Below are 12,866 nucleotides of genomic sequence, written 5' to 3'. Positions count from 1 at the left end.
AACAAAAATTTGGATGTGATTAATCATTAGGAAAATGTGTTTGTACATTATTTGAGTACGAGTCCACTAAAATGGGATTTTATGAACATGTGGTTGTGTGTAATCTATACTAAAGGTATTTGTTTTAACCGGTTTTGAGTATGACATTTATGAAATGTTTGGAGAAACTGAGGAATGGAAAGCCTTCATATGAAGATGATCTGACTGTGCATTGTGCAACGTGCTTCCTGCAGCCACACACTTTCTCATTTAGAATAATCCAGATTTGTCAATAGCAGAACGTGTGTGTGTGTGTGTGTGTGTGTGTATGCTAGTGATACAGGCAGAACCTTCTCTGCGCAGATAACAACACTGGCGTGTAATGACTTGTGTGTATTTTAATTCTGGTATCCGTGAGTGTGATCGTCTGATATCGCTCGCATCACGAGCAGCACTGCTGTAGTCCTCTGTGAGCGGCTCTGACGGGGTTCATGTTCTGATAACAGTGCTCTTCTCCAGATAGAGCATCCTAACCAAAGCTTACCACAGGCCTGACAGAGACAAACACCCAAGGACACTCAAGTACCATCTTCAAAAGAACAATTAAATTCTCTTTCTCCTGCTCAGACAGGAAGAGCAGTGTGTTCAGTGAAGAAGCTGCAACTCTGTTAGACTTTAGCACAAACACACTCACCTCAAGCTGCAGGAAGCATCTGTGCTTGGAAGGGCTTTCTGATGCTATTACAAAACAGTCATTCTGCACTGTAGCTAGCAAAGGGTTAAAATCCTGTTAGACACATAAATAAACAAGAAATCAATTATACCACCAGCTAAATATAAATTATATATTATTGTATGTAAATAAAATTTACTCTGTTAATACTGATACAAAAACCTGAAAAAAATGTAAATAATAATAATAATAATTTTGATATTGTTTGTTAAAACTCTGTCATGTTTTATTCTGTTTCATAAGTAGGCTATACAATTTTAATTTTCCCATGCATTTATTTGCAATCAAGTCAATGATATCACTGTAGATGAAGTGACCCCAACTAAGCAAGCCAGAGGAGACAGCGGCAAGGAACCGAAACTCCGAAAAATTAAATCATACTAAGCAAAAATAACATATTTGTGTTTCATTTGAGTTATTTCTGAAGTGTTGAACTTTCTTCTCCTGTGTCATATTATTCATGCAAAAGAAGAACTTATGTTAAAACAAAGCCCTGCCCAGATTTAAAAAGTAACTAAAACATAGGGTAATGCATTACTTTCAATAAAAAAAAACTAAGCAACATAATTAGTTACTTTTCTTAGGGAACAATGCAATATTGTAATGCCTTCTTTTTAAGAGTTTCACCAACACTGGACACAACAACCTCTTAAATATCTACAAACTCTCATTAAACTCAAGTGCTCAAAAAGGCCATCATATTATAAATATAAATGTTTATTTATATTATTATTATTGTAATTAATGCCACATGTATTAATGCCACAGTTTTAAAACATATTTAATGAAATGTTTACTTTGCATTAAACTACTTTTTATATACACAATTAGCATAAAAAGAAACTTTAAATTCAGATTCATCTGTAAAACACTTTTCACAAAACAACATGTTAAAATTATAATAGACAACACTTTAGTTTAGGGACCAATTTTCACTATTATTAACATGCATATTAGTAGCATATCGGTCTGTTAATTAGTATACTTAATTAGTAAAAGCACATATAATTGCCTAGTTCTGCAGGGCCATATTTTAGATCCCTTAACCCTAACCCCATACCTAAACTTAACAACTACCTTACTTTTAATAAACAGCAAATTAGGAGCTTTTTGAGGCAAAAGTCGCAGTTAATAGTTAGTTAACAGTGAGAAGACTGGTCCCAATGACTGGGACCGCCAATATACACAAACACACTATATATTTGATCAAAAACAAACCTTTTATGGGTTTACTCTTCTGGACAGAATATGAATGGAAATTAAGTTAAATGATCCTCAAACATACAGGAGCTGCCAAAAGTTCAGGTTCATTCTGTGTCTGAGATAGTTTGCAGGGCAAGAGTCTGTGAAAATGTGTGACTGATAAATTATGGTATTGTAATGCAGAAAAACTGGAGCATGCAAGCACTTTTTCAGCCAGAAGAGACGATGCTGGGTCAAAGCCCATGCAATTTTACACTCTCTGCAAAATTATTTGGCGTGGCAGTTTAGTCCCATCAAAATACTGCCAGATCTATGAAAACCAAGGAGAACTGATGTCCAGATGTGTCCGTGACGTGTCAAATATAGTCAGAGTGATGGCAGCAGGCTAACCTGAAATATTAAGGTGTCCTCTAAGGTAAGGAAATGCGATTCATTGAATATTGAAGACTTGACAAGTTCCTCCAGCTGCTATGAGAAAAAAGTGAAATGTGCACTATTTATTAAGAGACTGCCCTTCTGTGTTATCTGCGAATGCTTTTTATGTCATACAGAACATAAACGGATAAAAATATTCTTGCATCATGTGTTCTGCTCAAGCCAGTTCTGCTGTTTTATACTAAAACTTGAGTGATGACGTTCTTGAATATCAAAGTACCATTGTAAAGTACTAATTGAATACTAAAATACTCAAATAAAATAACAAGTGTTTCTAAACGCTGCATGTTTGTAATTGGTTTGGATGAAATCCTTGGCCTGTTCCCATCATGGACCAAGGATTTTCTTCATTAATTGGATAGTGTCAGAGTTGCAGAGTTGCAGTTGCATTGTAATGAACCCAATAAGAATCTTTTGCCAGGTCATTAGGATTAACCAGAGTCCACTTTATTAATTATTAAGAGGTCCACTATGATGTGGCTTCTAATGAAAAGCAATCATTTATTAATCTACATGTGGGAGAAGGGTTTATGAGCTAAAATTGTAATAAAAACTCACTTATACACATCCAGCACACTTTTATTATGTTCCACGTCAAAGAAAGCAACAGAACATTACCAGTACCAGAAGAAAATCATCATCTTATTACTGCAGTGAGATCTGTCCATTTACACGCAATCATGCATCTCGGCATCATGGGCTCCATTAAAACTCTTTCTGTGTAAACAAGGGGATATGAATCATGGGAGATTGATGGAAGTCGCTTTCTGTGGGTATTTCTGAATATCTCACACTAACACCCTCGAGACCGCTAACAAATTCAGCTTTCAGCTTTCTGGGACGGAGTGTGCATGCTTGCATCCTAAGTAGGGTGCGCTTTAGCATGCAGCCCATAAAGCAGCCGTCCGACCCCCATCCCATCTCGTCTCCTGCACTGAGGGTCATTCCTGCTGCGTGCACATGTTCATGCCTACATTAAATGTTAGATCACTTACACACACCTACAGTACTGTGTCATTTTTGACATCAGCAAAGTCTGCTTATTTCTGCAATGCAGCCAGAACACTGAAAAGATTATTATTTCTTATATATTTTTATTATTAAATATTATTATTCAAATTATACCCAGGCCTTTAGGCATGTTGGATTTCACACTAAAAAGAAGAATTAATTTGCCATTAAGTACTGTATAATAATCCAGTAAGATTTCTGTATGCATAAGGAGTCTGAATACAGATGCTACGGTCCACACAGAGATCTGATCTCACATCTATATTATATTCACAGAAAGAATGGCATTTTAACTGCAGCAAAACAACCAGCTTGACTAGGTGTTTATTAGTTAATGTATTAAGACTTTAAAGGTACAATTTGTAAGATATTTGCAGTAAAATATCCAAAAACCACTAGGCTAGTGTTATATATTTTGTCCAGCTGATTACTAACAATACTAATCAATATCTATAATGTTTTCAACTACTTTTAAATTATGAGAAAATTCCCATTCTGACACTGGGCAGTGCAGTCGCCTGTCAATGACGTAATTAACCCTTTGTTAACGCCTTTACTGACGTAGAAACCACATGACAACAGTGTCATGGACAAATGCAGAAGTAGTGTCTAGCGTCCAGCAAACCACTTGCTTGCTTCAAGCAGTTCCTTATTTACTTCTTCTTGCACATTTATGGTAGATTGTGTTACTTATTTATGGAACATAATTACTGTTTACCATCTGCCGCTGGTTCGGTCAACAAGGACAGCTCCTGTAAAGGTAAGCGTACGGCCAACCAAAGGAAACAAGAAGAGTTTGGGACAAGAGGAGAGAAAGAGCGAGGATCAATATCGGTGCATTTTCTAGATGAAGAGAGCTTCGCGACAAACCGTTCTCGCTTGTGTTTTACTCGACAGATGAGTTGATTCGTATCTAGGGTTGTAACGGTATGAGATTTTCTTGGTATGATAATCATCTCAGAAAATACTACGGTTTCATGGTTTTACTGTATTAAACAATCGAAACAGGGTTTATTCAAATTTCATTAATCAAAAACAAGAACATTTTACCATTATTTATTAGTTTGATAACTTATTTATCATTAATTATTCATCATTAATAATTCATACAAATTCATAAATTCTGGTTTGACTTAATTTTTCTGTACTCTGTACTAAAAATGGTGGTAATGAAAATGCATACAAATGTAAAAAAAAAAGTTTGAGGTTTTAAAACCTTTATTCTTTTATATTTTTGCAAAGGGCTGCACAACAGAGATTTACTAAATTAAAATGAGGGAAAAATTATATTCCCTAATGTTTATGCAAATTATTATTATTATTTCAATCAGGACCACTTCCGTCAAGTATATTTTATGACAATTATATTGCATACAGTTAGTGTTGGCTGTATGGTTATGTTCTGTCCATGCAGCCATGTTTGGACAGAGCGGGGAGAGCAGCAAGACAAACCCCCCTGGGGTAAAGAACAGAACCATACAATTCACTATTACATGAGTTGTGAACAAAATGTGATCGAGACTGCTTCCAATGAAGAGACTGTAAAGAAAGAACAAGGTTAGATCGGATTACAGGTTCAGTTGCTGGAGTTGGGGTTGGAGGAGGGAGTTAATTGCAAGCAGCGATGCGATGGAAGAGACACTGAAGAATAGGAATTTAAATAGACCACAGGTGATAGGTGTCAAGACTGATAAGTACATGACAATGGCCCTCATTCACAGAGAGACATGCAAAACAAACAAATTAGCCTATATATTTATATAGCAGTGCTTTGTCATTATTTTACAGCTTTGTTTTTTATTTATTCATCAATCCATCAAATCACACATTTTATGTGACATCTGCATTGTTGCTAGCTACTGTAAATTCATTGTCATGACTGGATTCTGTGTTTCACTCCACATCACAGAAATCACAATGCATTAACCTTAAATTATAAATGGGACATAGCTGTATCTGCACGGGATGATGATGTTCTGAACAGATAAACATGTTCGATACGTTTTCTCGTTTGCAGCCGCTTTCCGACCACAGTTTTTGCAAACTGTGTCTACCTTCAAGGAAAAATAAGCATTCGTCTTTTCTATACAAAAAGTATTTGCATACTAGTGCCAATTTTAACTCATATTTTGACATGGGATTACGGTGGCCGAGACAGCTCAACACGCTGCAACTTAAAAACATGGAAATTAAAAACATCAGCAAATGAAGAAAACATCTTCATCAGTTTGACAACCCAAGTTTTGCAAATCACCACAACACATGCATATAACGAAATGAGCTGCAAATCAAAGTGTTTTTTTAAAGTGCGTTTCGTTATATGCATGTGTTGTGAAGTATTTGCAGCTTGTTTCGTTATATGCAGGTGTTGTGAGGATTTGCAACACTTGTGTTGTCAAACTGATGAAGATGTTTTCTTCATTTGCTGATGTTTTTAATTTCCATGTGTTTTCTTAAGTTGCAGCGTGTTGAGCTGTCTCGGCCACCGTATGGGACAGAGATTAGAGATAACGTCCTCTATATCTGATGCTGTCTCTGCTGTACATGTGGGTGGAGCAAGGGAACAGTTAAAGGCCGTTCACATGTCGCGCTCATGTTCGTTATTTCAAATGTAGGCGTGCGGTGTGTGCTTATAATGGAAGCGACGCTGTGACGTGCTCGTTTTTTCCAGGAGTGTCCGCACCGCGTTGAGTTTAAAACATCTCAACTTTTCAGAATGACAAGTGCACCGCAGGTCATGTAGCTTTCTCACCTTTTCCGTATCAACGTTGAAAGCTCAGCCAAGATGAAGGAACCACTGATCATAGCTGTATACGGATTCCCGTTTTTTAAATTAATTTAGTAGCAGAGCTACTGCAAGCAATTTTTAGTGCTTCAAATCCATTTATCAATTGCTGAAATTTCCTCGTCTTCATGGAGAGAGCAGGTCATGGTTGCTTAGCAACGGCAGGTGTTTTCCACGCGTTTTTAGGTGCGATCTATGAACAGCCCCTTAGGTGGAAGTTGAGATTCCTCGGTTGAGATTCCTAGGCGCAGGTGAGATTGTGTCTGTTATTTTCTCTCAATACCGTAGATAAGCAAATGTACACGGTATGATAATCGTACATTTTTATATCACGGTATATTGTCATGTAATAACCTAGAACAGACTTGATGGTTGCTCTGTCAATTCTTCGTCATCAGTTAGGAACCTAGGTGTGCTATTTGATCGCAATCTTTCCTTAGAAAGACTCGTTTCTAGCATTTGTAAAACTGCATTTTTCCATCTCAAAAATATGTCTAAATTACGGCCTATGCTCTCAATGTCAAATGCAGAAATGTTAATCCATGCATTTATGACCTCAAGGTTAGATTATTGTAATGCTTTATTGGGTGGTTGTTCTGCACGCTTAGTAAACAAACTACAGCTAGTCCAAAATGCAGCAGCAAGAGTTCTTACTAGAACCAGGAAGTATGACCATATTAGCCCGGTCCTGTCCACACTGCACTGGCTCCCTATCAAACATCGTATAGATTTTAAAATATTGCTTATTACTTATAAAGCCCTGAATGGTTTAGCACCTCAGTATTTGAATGAGCTCCTTTTACATTATACTCCTCTACGTCCGCTACGTTTTCAAAACTCAGGCAATTTGATAATACCTAGAATATCAAAATCAACTGCGGGCGGCAGATCCTTTTCCTATTTGGCTCCTAAACTCTGGAATAACCTACCTAACATTGTTCGGGAGGCAGACACACTCTTGCAGTTTAAATCTAGATTAAAGACCCATCTCTTTAACCTGGCATACACATAACATACTAATATGCTTTTAATATCCAAATCCGTTAAAGGATTTTTAGGCTGCATTAATTAGGTAAACCGGAACCGGGAACACTTCACATAACACCTGATGTACTTGCTACATCATTAGAAGAATGGCATCTACACTAATATTAGTCTGTTTCTCTCTTGTTCCGAGGTCATCGTAGCCACCAGATCCAGTTTGTGTCCAGATCAGAGGGTGGATGGTGGTCTGGGGCCTCATTTATAAAACTGTGCGTAGGATCTTTACTAAAACTCTACGTACACACAAAAGCCAAAAATAGTGTACGCAAAAAAAAAATCAGATTTATAAAACCATGTGTACGAATCACAGCCTACCTGATAATTTGCGCACGCAAAAAAAAAAATCATTTACCACCCTTTATCCGCCCACATTCAACCATATATAGACAATGCAAATTACCTCATTGGCCATGCATATTAAAAGGAGCAAGGAAATTTGTGTTTTTTAAAAACAAAATCATGGCAGCAATGGAGAGCAAGGGCAAGAAGCGAAATTTCTCTGAGGCAGAAATAGAGGTTCTTGTGAGTGAGGTGGATGAAAGGAAGGCTATTTTGTTTGGTGGCCACAGCAGTGGAATTACCAATAAAAAAATTATTTAGAATGGCAACACATCACTGCTGCGGTAAACGCAGTTGCTTCGGCAAACAGGACGGTTCCAGAAGTAAAAAAGAAGTGGTCCGATCTTAAGGTGGGAGCAAAGAAACGGCTTGCCTCTTACCGACAGAGTGTGTGTGCAACTGGTGGGGGCAAAGGCGCCCCCGATTTGTCCCCAATGGAGACCCGAATGGCCTCGATTCTCGGCCAAACCAGTGTGTGTGGCATTGTGTCTGAGAGGGAGGGAGACACAGATGTGCTGGATACAGGGGAACCAGGTAAATAACTTTATTGCTTGTGTGCTCAATGAAACAAAAATTATACACTCAAAGTCAACTAGCCACTTGTTTGATTTGCAAAATACAAATATGTCTGATTAATAAAAATATAACACGTTTACTTGTGTTAAATGATTCATTCTTGTTATTTGTAACTAAATTATTATTCGAAGCAGTGCAAGTTTACTTGATTTGATTAGATGCATAATGGGTGCTATGAATAAATCATGTTCATTCAACAATTTTTTTTTTTTTTGAGTGTACAGTTGGTTTAGTCCTTATTCTTGCAGAGTCTGCGGGGGCTATGGAGTTTCCCGAGGTCCCCAGCACAAGTGCGTCCCGACACAGAGAGACACCATTAATGCAATTACTGTAATCGCAGATGAGCTTAAGCAAATAAGTGTTGTGCTGGGTGACATTGCATCTACATTAAAAGAACTTGTTAAAAAATGAACCTTTGCACTGTTGTTCTTCACAAATGGCGCATTACTTCCTAAAGGAGCTTTGCTCCCTGATGATGTCCTTCTTGTTGGGGAGGGGGGTGTGGGTCAGGCTCTTCATGCTATATGTATATATCTACATCCATTTAAGATATATACATATAGTTCCTTTTATGTCTTAATTATTATGTCAACTAAACATGCATGTATGTATCTTTAGGACCCATAATGGCTATTTAATGTTATTTGTATTTTTTGTTGTAACCAGGACCTATGAGCAACTTGTAAATATTGTAAATATTGAAATTTGTCAAAGCAAATTTTGCCATTTTGCCATTTTGCAAAGGGTTAATTCCCTTTATCCGCAGTCAGTTCCTCAACTCACCATCAGTGTCGCCAAACTGCTCGGTCTTCAAAATGTGCGTACGCATGGGTCAGAGTTTGCGTGTAGGTGCGCATATTTTCACATCAAGTTTTTCTTTATAAATCCCACCTTTTGCGCAGGAACTGGCGTATGCATGTTTTCAGCCCGTTGTGTTTGTACGCAAGCTTTATAAGTGAGGCCACTGGTCAGAGGATAACTGAGCCTGGTTTCTCCCAAGGTTTTTTTCTCCATTCTGTCACCGATGGAGTTTCGGTTCCTTGCCGCTGTCGCCTCTGGCTTGCTTAGTTGGGGTCACTTCATCTACAGCGATATCATTGACTTGATTGCAAATAAATGCACAGACACTATTTAACTGAACAGAGATGACATCACTGAATTCAATGATGAACTGCCTTTAACTGTCATTTTGCATTATGACTTGACTTGACACAAAGAACAATTCAAACATCCTCTACATCTAAATGAATATACCACTGAGAACATGTTATCCCAAATCCACCATGTTGTCTGACAAATAAACCAGACTGAAAAGTAGATTAATGTCAGTGGACTTGAATTTGAGAAATGGCATGAATTGACGTCTTGCAGCAGTTGAAACTATATACCTTCTGAAGTTCATTCATGTTTTTTTCGTGCTATAAATAGCAAAGAGATGATTGGTGAACTGAGGTGCCATAGCAATCTGTCACCTGATCTGTATTGTCTGAATTTAAAAAAAAGACCATATTTACATACCAGAAGTAACCTGCTCGGTCTGGTCTATCGCTGTGTTGTCAGTGTCCTCTTTGCTCCGCAATGTATTTTTTACTGCATGAGCTTGTCGGACATAGCAACAGTAACTAAGAGGGGCAGGGCATTGCGAAAGGTCAGTTTCTCTTCAGAACATAGCAGAATATTGTGTGCTTTATTTGCAGTCCCCTGAGGTCACATGTTGCTTTGTCATTAAGTCATTATTAAAAGATAATCGTTCCCTCCTCTGGAGCTCTGAAACATTATCTGTGTTTGCGCTCCGAAACAAAAATGATGCCAAACTCCATTGGTTCTCACATGAGTCATAATCAAATGCGACGAGAATGTTCTAATATGCAGGATGGAGAATGAGTACTGATGGCTGCAGTGGAAGGGAACACAAATTTTAAAGGTAAATTAATTATTTCAAATAAAACTGTAATAGAAGCCTCATGGTAGAAACATGAGAGCATCACCAACAAACAGATGTGTATAATAGTCAAGCGCTTTGATACTAATTAGCTGTAACTGTGCCGTTTCTGCACGAGTGGCCATTTACGATCCTCCACTTGTTTCAACTCCTCAACACACACATTCTTCTCAAACATTAAGGCACAGACTATCATTACAATTTGGCAATATAATAAAGCTACTTAATGCACTTCCAGAGTGCTCAGACCTGGATAAGTAATGTCCTGTGATGCTCTCCGGTCTGGCAGGCCATTCTAGTCCTTCAGTTTTCTCTAATTAAAGGCAAAGGACTTATCTTGAACCCCCACTTAACCATGCCAGAGATTAATTCAATGAGAAGAATGATTAATGTCTACGCCAGACAGGGAAAGTCAGTGCCGCTGTCTGCAGTGCATAAGAGTCTTCATGTACATACAGTAAGAGAGACATGCGTGATGTTTAGTGACGGTTGTGATACAAGTGGTGTCTCCAGGAATTTTAGATGAATGACTCATACCAGTAATGCAATGCAAAAACAGCATGATGCTTTGGGCCCTGATGCATTCTATAGCTGCTGATGCAAATAAATACTAGCCAACAGATGCACTTCTTAGTCATGGACTGTGTCATGAGCATCAGCTTCAGGAACTACACAGGAACTAATATTTCCAAAAGGGGCAATACATACTTCATATTCCTTACTATATGTATGCAGATATAAACACGCATAAAGTAGTTACAAATAGTGACTTTACATGCTAATGACAAAAGCCATCTAACTGCTCTGAATGGGCAACATTTTAGTCATGAATAAATTCTACTATTAAATCAATAAAAACTAGAAATGTCTACCCATCCATTTTCTATACATTTGACTTTGTTGTGAACATGATGACCATCAGTACAAAATAAATACTGTCAAAAACAATACCAGATTATGAAAACTGCTGCCACACTCAAATTGAATTACTGTTTATTCATCTTCATTTCATCAGTTTTTTGCTGAAGTTAAGAAAAGATATCAATCACAATGGCACATTGTGAGCATGTTCACAAACAATAGTTTGCTTGAGTTCCAGAGATCCCCTGAGCTCTTCACACTCAAGCGTTCAGCGGCTGGAAACACGTACAGAAGATAGTAATGTCCAGCAGTCACTGTGCTTAAGATGGACACTGGCTGCAGATGGACACAAATAATTGTTTTCCTCCAATGAAAGGAAAAGAATCAACCTTCTGTTTCCAGGGAAAATTGACTCAACAGAAACCTATTACCAGGAAATTGGCTCGTGATTGAACCTTAAAATGGATTTTTGTATTTTATATTAGAGACAGATGAAAAAGAAATGGTGTGGTTGGTAGGAATGCCAGCGTACTTAATGAGAAGTAGCTTTCTCATGTGGTTTGAGTGGATAAATGGTCAATAGCAAGTCATTAGCGATGTATTCATTAAACTTTCATTACGCTATTATTCATTCAGTACATGGCTAGTTGGCCAGTGAAGTATGGGGAGCGTCTGAGCATTACTCAAATGGATGGCATTGAATGTAAAATACTGAATTGTCTTTAACATTGAATGTGAGGAAAACAGGGTTAGTGAATTGGCTTTATGAATTGTGTGTTAGCATATCAACTGAGAAAAACTAATGAAGGTTGCCATCAGTGCTGCACACCAGGATGAGTAACAGATTCCCCACATCCTACTGCATGGCTCGCCAACTGATCAAACGCTGCTGTGCATGTGAAGGGAGACGGTGTTTTGTGCTTTAAGTTGTGGTAAAAATGTGGTTCAGTTTCTTTACTGATCATTTCAAACATTTATCATTCACAGAGGCCCACACACTGCTCGTCCCTTGTGTGCTTGTTTATGCAATATTCTGGCTGATTTGATTAAGCTGTCTGCCAAAAAAAGCAGTGTTGCACTCTCGGCTCGGTTTAACATGTTCTGATATTTGTCTGGATCTCCTCATTAGCCGCATGCACATGACTGTCATGAGATGAATCATTTTAGGAATGACTTTGGTTTTAGAATGTGTTTGTCACTCCAGTAAAAAACCAAACTCTGTGTACAGAACAAGAATAAACAGCCTATGACAAATGCATTCAGTATGTGCTCATTAAATTATTCTGATTTCTGCATCATTGACATTTCTTTTTTTCATTTCAAAGTGAGAATGTCCTTATTTCTTTCCCTTTGTATGTTACCTCTCTTTACATTAAAGTAAGTAAATGTGACAAATAGGGTTGGGCAATAAAATGTATCGAAACGTAAAACGATATGTATCGCGATAGACATGTAATCAATATCAATAAAAAATGCATTCGAAAAAAGGTTCGATATTTTTTTCTTCGTCGGAAGAAACCAGAGGTTGCGAAGCAAGTTTGGTTGCATGAACAAAGGCACTCAATCTCTGGTAACCTAGCAACGCAGAGAGTGACACACTACCAGCCAATCATGTAACAGTTTGGTTGCGCCATATCGTTGTCTCGTGTTGGATTCTTCAGTAACAGAACCGGTGTGGAGTGATAAGTGGAAAGCCTTATTTGATCAGTGATTGATGTAGGTAAGATAAGACTGACTGCAGTGCTAATTCTGACAGGCGCCCGCATATGTTACTGAGAGAACAAGCAGAGAGAGAGAGAGAGAGAGAGAGAGAGAGAGAGAGAGAGAGAGAGAGAGAGAGAGAGAACAAGCAGAGAGAGAGAGAGAGAGAGAGAGAGAGAGAGACCCTCCCCCGGCCACACACGCGTGCTCTCACAGTCTTCTTACTGTCTTGCTCTCCCTCCCTCCTACGTGCATAT

At 38.1% G+C, this 12,866-nt stretch overlaps 1 long non-coding RNA gene across 1 annotated transcript in view; it reads right to left on the bottom strand.

Annotated features, from left to right (window-relative positions):
* Positions 1-362: 362 nt before the first annotated feature.
* LOC127970337 (uncharacterized) overlaps positions 363-12,866 on the bottom strand; it is a 43,200-nt gene continuing 30,696 nt past the window's right edge. Inside the window, exons 2-3 of the long non-coding RNA XR_008156589.1 lie at positions 674-766; positions 363-530 (exon numbers count right to left, since the gene is read on the bottom strand). This is a non-coding gene — a long non-coding RNA (uncharacterized LOC127970337). The remainder of the gene's footprint in view (positions 531-673; positions 767-12,866) is intronic.

The sequence above is a fragment of the Carassius gibelio genome, chromosome B13, assembly GCF_023724105.1.
Source record: "Carassius gibelio isolate Cgi1373 ecotype wild population from Czech Republic chromosome B13, carGib1.2-hapl.c, whole genome shotgun sequence".
NCBI lineage: Eukaryota > Metazoa > Chordata > Actinopteri > Cypriniformes > Cyprinidae > Carassius > Carassius gibelio.
This window is presented reverse-complemented; position numbering and strand designations above follow the sequence as displayed.